Source organism: Ceratotherium simum, chromosome 14 (assembly GCF_057802395.1).
Source record: "Ceratotherium simum simum isolate JZ-2026a chromosome 14, ASM5780239v1, whole genome shotgun sequence".
NCBI lineage: Eukaryota > Metazoa > Chordata > Mammalia > Perissodactyla > Rhinocerotidae > Ceratotherium > Ceratotherium simum.
The window spans coordinates 57,589,427-57,601,871 of record NC_141913.1 but is presented as its reverse complement, the minus strand read 5'-3'; positions in this window follow the sequence as shown (position 1 = coordinate 57,601,871).

Genomic DNA, 12,445 nt, shown 5'->3' with positions numbered 1-12,445 from the left:
AACAACTCTGCTTTCTTTTGTTACATTACCTAGACATCAAAATGATCTGCAAGCAAATCTCCACTAAGAGTTGACTTAGGGAAAACACCAAGAATGAAAAAAGCTGAAATAAAAAGTGAAAATAACAGAGGATAAGTATTATTGTGTTGCCATGTACATTTTGACCTAAGTATATTCATTTTGCAATTAGTAAAGAATAAATGACAAACTATTTATGAGTCAGACTGATCTCTTGGCTTCATATTTAATTACTCAGATCAGTTCAACTGTTAGTGGAAGAATGGATATGCTATTTCGTTAAAATATCGCTATGAAAATGGCATCAATCCTATTGATTAGCACATAATAGAATATGTGTATAGTTATTAGTGATGTTCTATTATACACATATAGATAATATAATAGACCAAAGATAGAAATTCAGAGATGTATAATTATAGACACATAAAGTGGATTTCATTATGTCTATATCAATTATTCCAGCTGCAAAATAAATACTTTCAACTCTTGAATGTTTGCATAATCTTGGTTTAAAAAGTAGTGTATTTGTCACAGTTATTTTCGATTGCCAAATACTTGGAAAAAATTTTGAGTTTTTCTCTATAAACTACAGACTAGAAAAATGTCTCCTGAATTGTCCCTCAGAAGATGTTTTGTAATATATGAATGCTGTCACTTAAAATATGCACATGGAGTCACTAGTAACTTGGAAAAGAAGTAGAGGGCATAGTTTTAAGAGTGGTGAGCCATGTTTCTTCGACTATTCAAGAATAAGCATTATTCCAAAATGTGTAATTTGACTGAATGTTACAATTTTGTCCTTTGTCCTTATGTTCTGCCTATTACTTTTCCTTATACACATAAAGTTTTCTCCATATCATACGGAAGTTAAGAATCCATGTGTAAGATTTCTACTTTGTGATCTATAATTTTATTTTTTGATTATTTTCCAAGTTATTAAAACACTAAGAATTTTGTAAATAGCACCTTTATTCATAGAATTGCTCAGGCAAAAATCCTCTCAATGACTATTACTCTCACATCGACATCTTAATCCTCCAAGATTGTATTTATTACTTCCAAAACATATTCCAAACCTTCCCATTTCTAGCTCCTTTACAAGTCCAGTGGAAATTACCATCTTTTGTCCTGCTTGACACTCAGGCTTCAGTTCAAAAGTCATCCCCCTCAAAAGGCGTTTTCTGACCATGGTAACTGCATGCTAGTCATAGTCATTTTTCATCTAGCTATCCTACTTTATTTACTTCATATTTTATTTACTATTTTATTTATTTATATACTATTTTATGTGCTTCATAACATTGATCAGTATTTTAAATTATCATTCTATTATTGCCTTGATGCTTTATTACCTGTCTTCACGGCTAAAATGTAAGCTACTAGCACCAGCAACTTTGTTTTCCTTACAATATCTAGAACACTGCTTGACATACTGTTAAAGGTGAATAATTATGTGTTTGCTGATTTACTGTCTGAGCACAGGAAAGAATTAAAATGAATGTGTTTAGATAATTTTCTTATATTGAAACATTCCTTATAAAATTATACTTTCTATAGATAAAATTATAAAATATATGAAGTTTTCTTTCAAACTTCAGCCTGCATTTAGGTGTGCTTTATGCCATGATTCCTCTAAAACTAGAACCTTATCCTATCAAAAAAGTCTTTATAAATATATTCCGCCAGAATAATAGGAATTGTGATCTTTCTTGTTATAAAATCAATGATGTGAATGATTTAAACATTGTTCAAATTATACGCAAAAGTAACTCATTCTATTTTCTGGGGGATTGCATCAGTAAGGGTCTATGCAAGAAAATAGAGGCTATTCTCAGATATCAAACAGAGGGAGACTTAATGCAAGGAATTTTTTTTTTTTTTAAAGGAAGAATGAGCTGTTCCTCCAAAACGAGGAAGTTGCCACCAGCTCAGAATAGAAGCCTAAATTTCCTGTTGAGGGTGGGGATATCACCACTAGGGCTGGTACACCCAGTGCACAGTATGGGCAGGGCTGAAGTGGTCTGGAGAAGTGCGGGGACTGCAGGAGATGCTGGAAACCCTAAGAGAGTGCTGTGTTAGTCCTGGGACTGAAATAAGACTCTGAGCCACAGATGCTAAACTGTACCTGGAGGCATTCTTCCAGAAGGCAGAAGCAGAGTTGCTTTTGCTTCCTGCCTCCTGTGACTTTGAATCACCTGACAGTGCCTCCTATTGGAAGAAACTAACCAGAAACTAGCCAACAAGGGAGACTGAGAGACACATTTGCAAGGACCCTTTCTTCAAAACAAACATAGGACATAAGAGGGCAGATCTGGGCCCTAAGGCGAATGACCAGCATGAGGTGGTCAAATATATTCTAGATATTTGGGAAATGGAGTCATTGCTAATAGTAGTAATCACAGTGTCATTCTGAATCAAATTCTCAAGTATGTCTCCACTTGGAAAGCTGTGTATATGTAATGTTTTCATTATATATGAGGGTAAAAGGGATCAGGTTTCACAATGGATGCTGAGAGCTTATGTGAACTTCTCCAACATCTCCAGGTATTATTATAATAAATGTGGGAGGTAGATCTAGAAAAAAGGATGGATGGAAGACATAAATGTAGGCTTTTAAAGTCTTTAATTCCAGAATGGGAAGAGAGTTGAGTTTAAGAGTCATTTCAGTAAATATCTTCAAGAATATTGCATTATTTAACTTTCAGATTGAATTAAAATAAATGGCATCCTTATACTCTACTATATCTTCTTCCAAATAAGATATGCTTAAAATGGTTTAGACCATAATAAAGAATAACCTTATTTCACATCTTGATCATTTCTTTCACCATATCAAGCAATCAACCTGAGTTTCAAAGTTCACAGCAGAAACTCTTCTGATAAAAGATTCAGTGAAAACTACAAATACCATATTTTTATTTTGGTTTCACTAAATTATTCAGTCCACTTCTTTGACAAATTTTCTAGGATTTTGACTGATTTGGTGTAAAACATTGACATTGAAAACTGGAAAAATACTAGGGTGAATTAAACTTTAATTATCAGCAAAATTATCATATTTATAATTATTTTGGTCATTCTAAGTTGCAATATATTAATGTTATGGATTTTGTTTAAATGCCATTTTTTTATAGTTATACATATTATTCAAACTTTAAATTCTATTTTGGAAATTTGTCCAAACATAACAGACCTTTGAGTAGAGTCCTAGAAGTACTAATAATTGTTAATATTCATTAAGCACTAGCTCTTTTCCAAACAATCTCTAAATGTATTTTGTATAAATTAAATACACATTAATCCTTACAACAACCCTATGATTTGGGAAAGATTATAATCACTCACATTTTACTGATAAGAAAACTGGTACAGAAAGGTGAAATAATTTGTCTAAGATCATATAAGCTGAAGAACTGGGATTTGAATTCATGAATTCTAACTCAAAAACCCAAGTTCTTTGACAGTATGTTTTCTGTGTTTCTGGAGAAATTAAACATGACTAGCACTTTCTGTCCATATGGCCACAATAAAAAAAAAAAAATGTTTTCTGTTGAAACTAAAGACCGAAATTTATCAAGAAAAAGCAAACAGAACAATTTTTCAGGAGTAATTGCATTAGAAAAAACTAATATTATAATAAAGACACGGATTATGAAAAAAATCCATAATGGTTTTTTATGTTTTTGGTGAGGGAGATCAGCCCTGAGCTAACATCCGTGCTAATCCTCCTCTTTTTGCTGAGGAAGACCGGCTCTGAACTAACATCTATTGTCAATCCTCCTCCTTTTTTTTTTTCTTCCCCAAGGCCCCAGTAGATAGTTGTAAGTCATAGTTGCACATCCTTCTAGTTACTCTATGCGGGGTGCGGCCTCAGCATGGCCGGAGAAGCAGTGCATAGGTGCGCACCCGGGATCCGAAACCCCTGGCCGCCAGCAGTGGAGCTCACACACTTAACCTCTAAGCCACGGGGCCGGCCCTCCATAATGGTTTATTTGCAATCATTAGTAAGATAAATATTTTTGGTAACAATCTTTCAGTTTTTTATAGTGAAAGAATTCTATACAGGCAACCATGTAGACCAATGTTGCTTAAGGATAAAGAAATTTGAATTCATACTCTTGGTGAACCAATTGATCTTATTGCCAAAAAATAGTAATTTACTTTTAGTTTACATTCCAATAATATATAAGTAAATTTTTAGTAGTGACATTCAGTGTACAAAGCTTGCTTCTTTGGTATAAGATAAAATAAATAATGAAAATCTTGTCAGAGAGAGTATAAAGACATTTGAAATGAAAGAACACAAGAAACAATAAAATATTATTCAAATTATTATATAAATTAATTTAAACCAGGGAAGTTGTTGAATAGTCTGTTTTTCATAATATTATCCTTGATCTGGAAAAGTAGCCCTCTTGTCAAGTATTGAGGATGTGTTCACACTCACTGCATATTTTTTGAACAAAAAGTGAGGTATAACTTAAGACAAATGAAATTCTGCAGAACCTTAAAATCTCAGGAGAAACATTGCCTGACTTAAAAAAAGAGGGTCTTGTAAGAAAAAAGTCAATGACAATCAGATTCAATTTTCTGTGTTCAGATAAATGGCAGCTTTTTTGTTTCTACTGTTGTTTATTTGTTTTGTTTCCCTTTTCCTCTAAGAATTCATACAGAAAATGGGAGCAAAGTTAGCAAAGGGTAGATTCTTTCTCTCGATTTGCCAAAAATATATAAGAGGATGTCTCAGAGTAATAATGAAGCAAACACAACCAAACCAAACCTCTGACTGTGAAGACACTGCTGTCTCAATCTATGGAAGAAGAAAGACAGAACATACCAGCCAAAAGACAGCAGGGGACAATAAAACTCCATTCAGAGAGTTCCACTAGAGAGAACGTTCTAGACCTGAAAACAGAAAAGCTATTTGCCTTCCCCTATTTTTCCATATATTCTGCATATCTAAAATCTATTAATTTATTTTTTGGTCATTAAAACTCTACCACTCTTTCTAAAACTTTATGGTATGTACAACTGAAGACTCCAGGACTCTCTTCTTTGACTTCCCCCCCTCTCCACCCCAGGAAATGCATACATGAGTAAACATTCAATGATAATTGATATGTGATAGTCCCTTAATTTGTGAAACGTGAGCATGTCCAACAGACATGAAATACAGATGCAATTTGTTTACTACAGATGATAGATGGAAATGGCCATTATTTCTTCCTTTGTCCACTTATTCATCCAATGGATATTTGTTGAGAGATTACTTTTTGCCATGTTGTGGGCACTAGGGCTATGGTGATGAACCTGATCACCGTGAGTCCTCTTTATGAAGCTTATATAGAGATATTGGGAGACAGGAGGCAGAAAATTGAAATAGAGTGGGTACTTTAGATCTGTCTTGTTAGGAAAAAATTTATCTAAATGTATGATATTTTTGAAATCTGAGTGGAATAGAAACAAGCACCATTCCACGGTTAAGGCAAAAGTGCATTTCAGGAAGAAAGATTCATTTCCATGTTATGATCAGTCTCAGTTGAACGTTAGTGCGAAGAGTAAAGGACAAATTGGAATAGCTTGAGAAGTGAAATAAAATTAAGAAAACAGAATCTATATTGGTGATAAATATATATTTTCAAGAACTCTAGCTATGAATATGAGCATAAAATGGGCCTGTAGCTGAAGGAAAATGTGGAGTATAGTGGATACTTTTAAAAGAAAAGACATCCATGTATAAGACATTTATTTTTAAAGAAAAGAACCATAGATACAAGGCACAAGAAAAATTAACAATGCAGAGGAGGTAATGGAAAAATCAATGCCCCATGAGAACGAGAGAAAAGATACAATCCAAAAAGTCATATGCCACATAGCAGCAATAATGTGGCGAGGGAATTTACAGAATGTGGTAATCGAGTGGATTGAGGGAAGAAGGAAGATGGACATGTACATGCTGTGTCGGGGAGGAAGACAAATCCTGTACCTCTGGGTCCTTCTGGCTGGGGTATGAATTAAATTGACATGAGACAGAATAACAGGAGAAAATCAAAGAAAGCCTTATAACATGTATACATGGGAGAGACTCAGGAAAACTGAGCAACTCGTCAAAATGGCAGGGGCTCTCATCTTAAATACCATCTTCAGCTAAAGACAAAGGAGGGTGTTGGGGGTGGGAGGCGTCAGTTATGGGAGATTACCAGAAAAGCACAGTAAACAAGAGTAAGGTCATTATGCAGATTTAAGTCCTTGCCTTCCACACTGATAAGAGTTTCTAAAGATAAAGTCATCCCCCCTTCTTCCTGGTACAGAGAGGGAGATACCTTTACAGATGCAGATTCCCCTTACAAATGTAAATGTCTCTTACAAAGGGTAAATTCTACTTTACAGAGCCTCTCCTATGTCTGCATTTTTTTAAGTAATAATCCTCATTAGCCCAAAATAATCCTCATGCCAAAGAGACACGTTTTGGGGTGGCCAATTCTGATCCCCCACAGCCGTAACCAACATGAATAATTTTATTCTTATTAAATGTAATGATGGTGATGATACTAATCAAAATAGTAAACAATGTAGTAATGGCAGGAGTAAAACAATGATAGTAAAAACGAGCTTAGTTCTGGCTATATTGATTAGAAAGTATCACAGAACAATCAACCAGACATGTTCAAAATATATTTTGAAATTTAGATAATTTTGGAAATTAGCAGAGAAGTGAGAGTGGAAATCACACATTCCAACTTCAAAAAAAATTATTTTCATTTGGTATCAAACACCAAAGGTTAAAAATACTCACTAGGCTATGATACAGCTATAGTTATGAATACTCCCCTTTTCCTGTGATGAGATAAGCATCTCCAGTTGACAGCTATATATGCAGATATTGACTTTATGGCCATAATGTTCCTCTCAGCTTGACTAAACTTTTGACAGGTTTATGCATACCTTTATTTCTCAGACTTTCCTTTTTGATCATTTACATTAGAAAACTTGCAATTGTAAATTCTTTCTTTGCTTTTTGAGATGTAAATCTTCTCCCAGTTTCACAACCAAGGAATGGCTGTCTCAGGACCTCAGAGTCACCCTTTTGCAAAGTCTTCATCAACAAAGATAAGGCCCCTACCTCCAAGTCTACAGGAGGGCAGAGGCCTAGCTTGGCAAGGATCAATTAGCAAACACAGAAGGCCTAATCACATTGCCCAACCTCCCTGCTAACTCCCTTCAGTATTTTTGTACTAGCTCACTCATCTCTTAAAAAGCTTCTTATCTTTTGTTTCAGTGAAGTTAAAGTCAATCTGTCTCCTCTATTGTAAAAGTCTTGAATAAAGTCTTTCTTGTCTAACTCCACTCAGTGCAATTCTTTAACTAAAATATATATTAGTTATATACATACATTAGTAATATGTCTGTATATATGTATGTGTGTGTGTGTATATATATCTGTATATCTATATATATATCTATATATCTATATATATAGATACATATCACGTAATGACAGGATGCCAGGAAGCAACATAATGGACATATACTGGCAATGATTGTCAAGATAGCTGGTCTATACAGCTGTCATTCATCAATGTGTGTTCAGAATAAGTTATACAAGTTTCTTAAACTTCTGGTTCCTAACACAAAAGTCAAACTTGTCACTTAACTTTTTCTTAACATGGCCTACAGCATATAAGCATAGGATGTTCTGTTCTGTTCGCTATTTTGAATGTGATTCATTTCCAAATACAGAATTCACTTTTCCAGGCTTAACTGCATAATTGACTTCATTTTTTATTGTTATAAAATACAGTCATTCTCCTAAATATATCATACTTCATATCTGGCTACAAATTTTTAAAAGCATAATTCAATGCTTATGGAGTTTCTCAGTTAGAAAATTAATTTTTAATTCAACCTTTATTTAAATAGAGATTTAGACTTTAACATTTATTTTGTTTTATATCAAGTAGATGTTTGTAGCCCTGCAATTTATAACTGTTGATGAAATATAACAATTAAGTATGTAGATATCTAGGTTAAGGTAAAACAAACAATTCAATTTTTATTGGTAAGCTTGCCCAAATTGAGAAAATATTATGTCATTAAAAGCCCAAAAGATTTCAATCTTGAGAAAAAATCTGTAGAAAAATTGTCATACAGACACTCATATACCCAGGTGTACACGCATACACACCCACACACACACATTTGCAAACATCATATTGGGGGTAAAAAGTAAATTAAAAATCTGCCATAATTATGACATCTTTCCAACAAGAAGATTATGTTTTAGCTGGGGAATATAACTTTTGAGAGAAATGATTTGTTTTCTTTTCGAAGGTCACTTGTTTCAGGGTGGCAGACAATGTAAGCAGAAACTTTTTTCTGCATTGAAACTTCACAATTCAAATGAATAATTTAGGTAAATAAGTTCAATTGTTATACCAGTGCATTCTAATAATCTAGGAAATACCTAGTGTACGAATATTACAGGAACTAATTCTATAATTATTAACATGGTAATTATTTGCTAGAATATTTCAATAAATGGTTTACATCTACTAATTTTAACAAACTTACAAATAGAATACAAAGATAAGATAAAGGAATTTCTTTTAGTAACTTTTATAGGATTTATAGATGAAGTGCCTTGTTTTTCAATAAGCATATTATCAAACTAATATAAATTTTTCAGCCCTTTTATTTGAAGAAATATTCAGTTCTTATGTTAAGAAAAATAAAACAGAGTACAATGTTTTCAGCCTTGATATTTGAATGCAGATTTTTAATCAATAGCTTAATAGTAACCTCTTCAGCTCTTACTCCCTAAGTGGGAGCTAGCATTTAATCTAATCAGTATAGAACGTTTAGATCCATGGAGTCAGACTCATTCCATTTATTGGAAACCAGGACACGGAACTAGAACAAGGGACACGTTCATCACTCAAAACTATTCCTCCGTAGAGACTGAAATTTTACAAATGAGGTACACTTTTTGTGATAATATTTAAGGTTAAATAAATAAAAATTTTAAACTAGAGTGAATTTTGTCTATCAAATATACCTGACTTGTCACGAGAACATTTCTATTCAAATGATATGAAATATTAATAAAATTCCTTCTGTAATGCAAATGAAATGCAAAAAGAGATAAAATTTTAGGGGCATAATTTCTAAACACACAAGATTTAGGTTCTGACACATTTTTTGAATTGTGAGCTAGTGTTAGTTTAAGGAAACACTGAAAGTAATATTTGTTAAGATGGACAAAGTTTTTGATATTTCTATATAATTAAACATAGATATGTCAACAACATTTTTTATATGAAGTTTAGTCTGTTCCATAGAAGTAAGTTACATGAAACCAACACTCAAATATTTGAACTTATTTGAAATTACTTTATGGTTCTGGAAATGTTGGACTCTCTTAACTCGCTGATTTTTCTCTTGGCTTTTAGAAATAATAAAGGAAGAGTAGACTTCCTATTTTGGAAATACTAAGTGCTAGCAGAGCAAGCATGCATTTTTAAGCATTGATAATTTGGATAATTTTTATGGATGGATCCTTACGTGCTTTATTTAGTTATAAGGTCTTGATAGGAAATGGAGTAAAATATAGTATGTTACTGGTATCTTAAACTCATTGTTTATTAGTTTCATGTAACTTTACCATAAATGGAAGATATTAACCGATTTTAAACCAGCTAGTATACCATTGTATGGGAGAGGGGAGTAATGTGAAGTGACACCATCACTTATGTGTCAGACCCCTTCTTGCGATTCGCCCTTAGTCTCTCTCACTGCTCCTTCCTGCACACTTGTGTGTTTCTGGTGCACGTGAACACCCTCCTGTCATGTTCTTGGCCCATCCAGTAGAAGTATATCTAGGTTTCCGCTGTCCATTAACCCCCAGGGGATTTTACTTTACTGTATTGAAAAACTTTTACAACAAATCCAACTTAATATCTAAAGTGATATGGCAGTTTTCTGCTTACATTGATGCAGTGCTTCTGAGAAGTATTCACTTATTTCTAGGACTATCCTCTTAGATCCAGAGCCATATAAATAAAAGTTAATTCCACAGCAGCATCTGTGCATCACAGGATGCACATATAAGATTTATAGGGCAATATATTTATAGGACATTATGTTACTAGACTTTACATATTCATATAGTACCATGTTTGCATTACAGGTGATAGGAAGTAGTAGACAGTGCTGTCTCTGGTATTTATTAGTTTCATGTAGTTAGAGAGTCTAAAATGATTTATATTTTTATTCAGATATTTGTTTTTGTTACATAACAATTTTCTATTTTATCTAAGTACAATTTTCAATATACATTCTACTATTTTTCAAGACAATAAAGATGTAAAAAAAAAATTTTAGGGACTACTTGCAAGCAGTAGATTTAAGTAACATGCTTATGCTCTTAAACGGGAACAAAAATGCAGTAAAAAGAAATCGTGGGTGTCAGTTGCTGCTCTCTATTGCAGTCTTACCTGTGATTCACTCTTCCTTTTCTTCTTTGTGTCTGTCCTTTTTTTCATTTATCTCTCTTGGTCTTTTATTCAACGTCAACAATCCTATCCTCTTGGCATTTGTCCTGAGTCCCTTTTGGACTGCTAACTGATTTTTTAAAGTACAGCACCCTCTGCCATGTTGAAAAGTGCCTCGACCTCTCTCTCTCGAGGACCAATAATCTACACCATCATCTGTCTTCATGCAAAAAGTACTTCTGGCTCTTTGGGGGAATATTCTGGATTCTATTTCTCTTTCTTCAGTCTCTTTTGAAAGTAGTTTTTCAGGTGTTTGGACTAGTTTTTGTTAGAAGTTTATTTTTTAAGCATATTTCAAAAAGTAAGCAGAACAAATGTGAGGCTGATGATGCTGAATTTTAATGGTCATTTAAAAAAATGATTATGGGGGCCAGCCTGGTGGCACAAGCGCTTAGGTGCACAGGCTCTGCTTTGGCAGCCCGGGGTTCGTGGGTTCAGATCCCTGGCATGCGCTGACGCACCCCATGTCAAGCCATGCTGTGGCGGCATTCCATATAAAGTAGAAGAAGATGGGCATGGATGTTAGCTCAGGGCCAGTCTTCCTCAGCAAAAAAAAAAGAGGAAGATTGGCATCGGATGTTAGCTCAGGGCTGATCTTCCCTGAAAAAAAAAAAAAAGATTATAGAGAAACTCCTGGCCTGATCTAGAAGAGAAGATATGTGGGTTTGAATCTGGCTTTACCACTTTTGCTGACTTTTGGTCTGAGGTTTCCAACCCATTAAAAGATGGGACTACGTGAACTCTAATGTGACTTAGAGGAAAAAAATAATTCTGATGATTGAATTCCTAAAAGTATACAAGTAATTAATAAAAGAGTTTCAAAAAGAAAAACAAACAAAACAAGAAATAGTATACCACCTTCAGGGTGTGCTCAACACAGGGGTCTCTATTCTGATACTGTAACACTCCGACTCAGTATCTGTGACTTGATTGTTTATTTCTACCTAGAGATCTTTTGATTTTGTTTTCCGAAGCCATGTATCTCCCAAAGGTAGAGTTCAATTGTATCTTATTATCATCAGTGATTTTCTGACTCACATCCAGACTGGTAATTACCATTGTTCCCTGCACAGCATCCGCATAAAGAAAATATTTCCTATCGCTATTGCTGAATATACTGCTCTTTAACTGGCCCTTTGGGAAGGGAGAGATTGGTAAGTTTTTTTTGTTGTTGTTCCTTAACTTATAACAGTAAATCTAAATCACAAGCTAAAATAGCTTTCACTGAAAGTTTTATAATGTTAAAGGATTCTAGGCATTTATTTGGATTAGTTCCAAGGCAGATAGTCTAATTTTTATTTACCCACCACTATTTATTTTATAATTAAAATAGTCTACTGAAAAGAGTATAAAATATAAATATTTACATGCAAGAAAAATGTTATGAATACCAATTATTTTACTTTAATTAACTTTTTAACTGAATAAATGTTAATTGTTTCAATTTTTCATGTTTAATCCCTTTTGTATTAAAAGTTCAAAAGATACTTATTAATAATAATTTTGTATTTGAGACTGGGATTTAGATAAGAAAATAAACAACTACAGTTCTCTGAACCAAAGCTTGCAGCTAATAGAGGATTCAGACAGGCAGAAGTAGTTTTAGTATCAAGAGATAAGTGTGGTTAATAGAGATAAACAAAGAGTGCACCAGGAGCAGTAAGTATCAGAAATTAATTACAGATTGCAAAGTACATAACAACTACTGTGACTCTTGAAAGGAGGCATGGGAATTAATCAGGCAGAAAGTGCTGATTAAGTTATAGTGGGGTCATCTCTAACATCTGCTCCAAACCTGGAAGTGGTAACAAATATTTGTAATTACACCGGGTCTATGTAGAAACAATGGAGAGTCTGTAGTACACCAAAGCTAG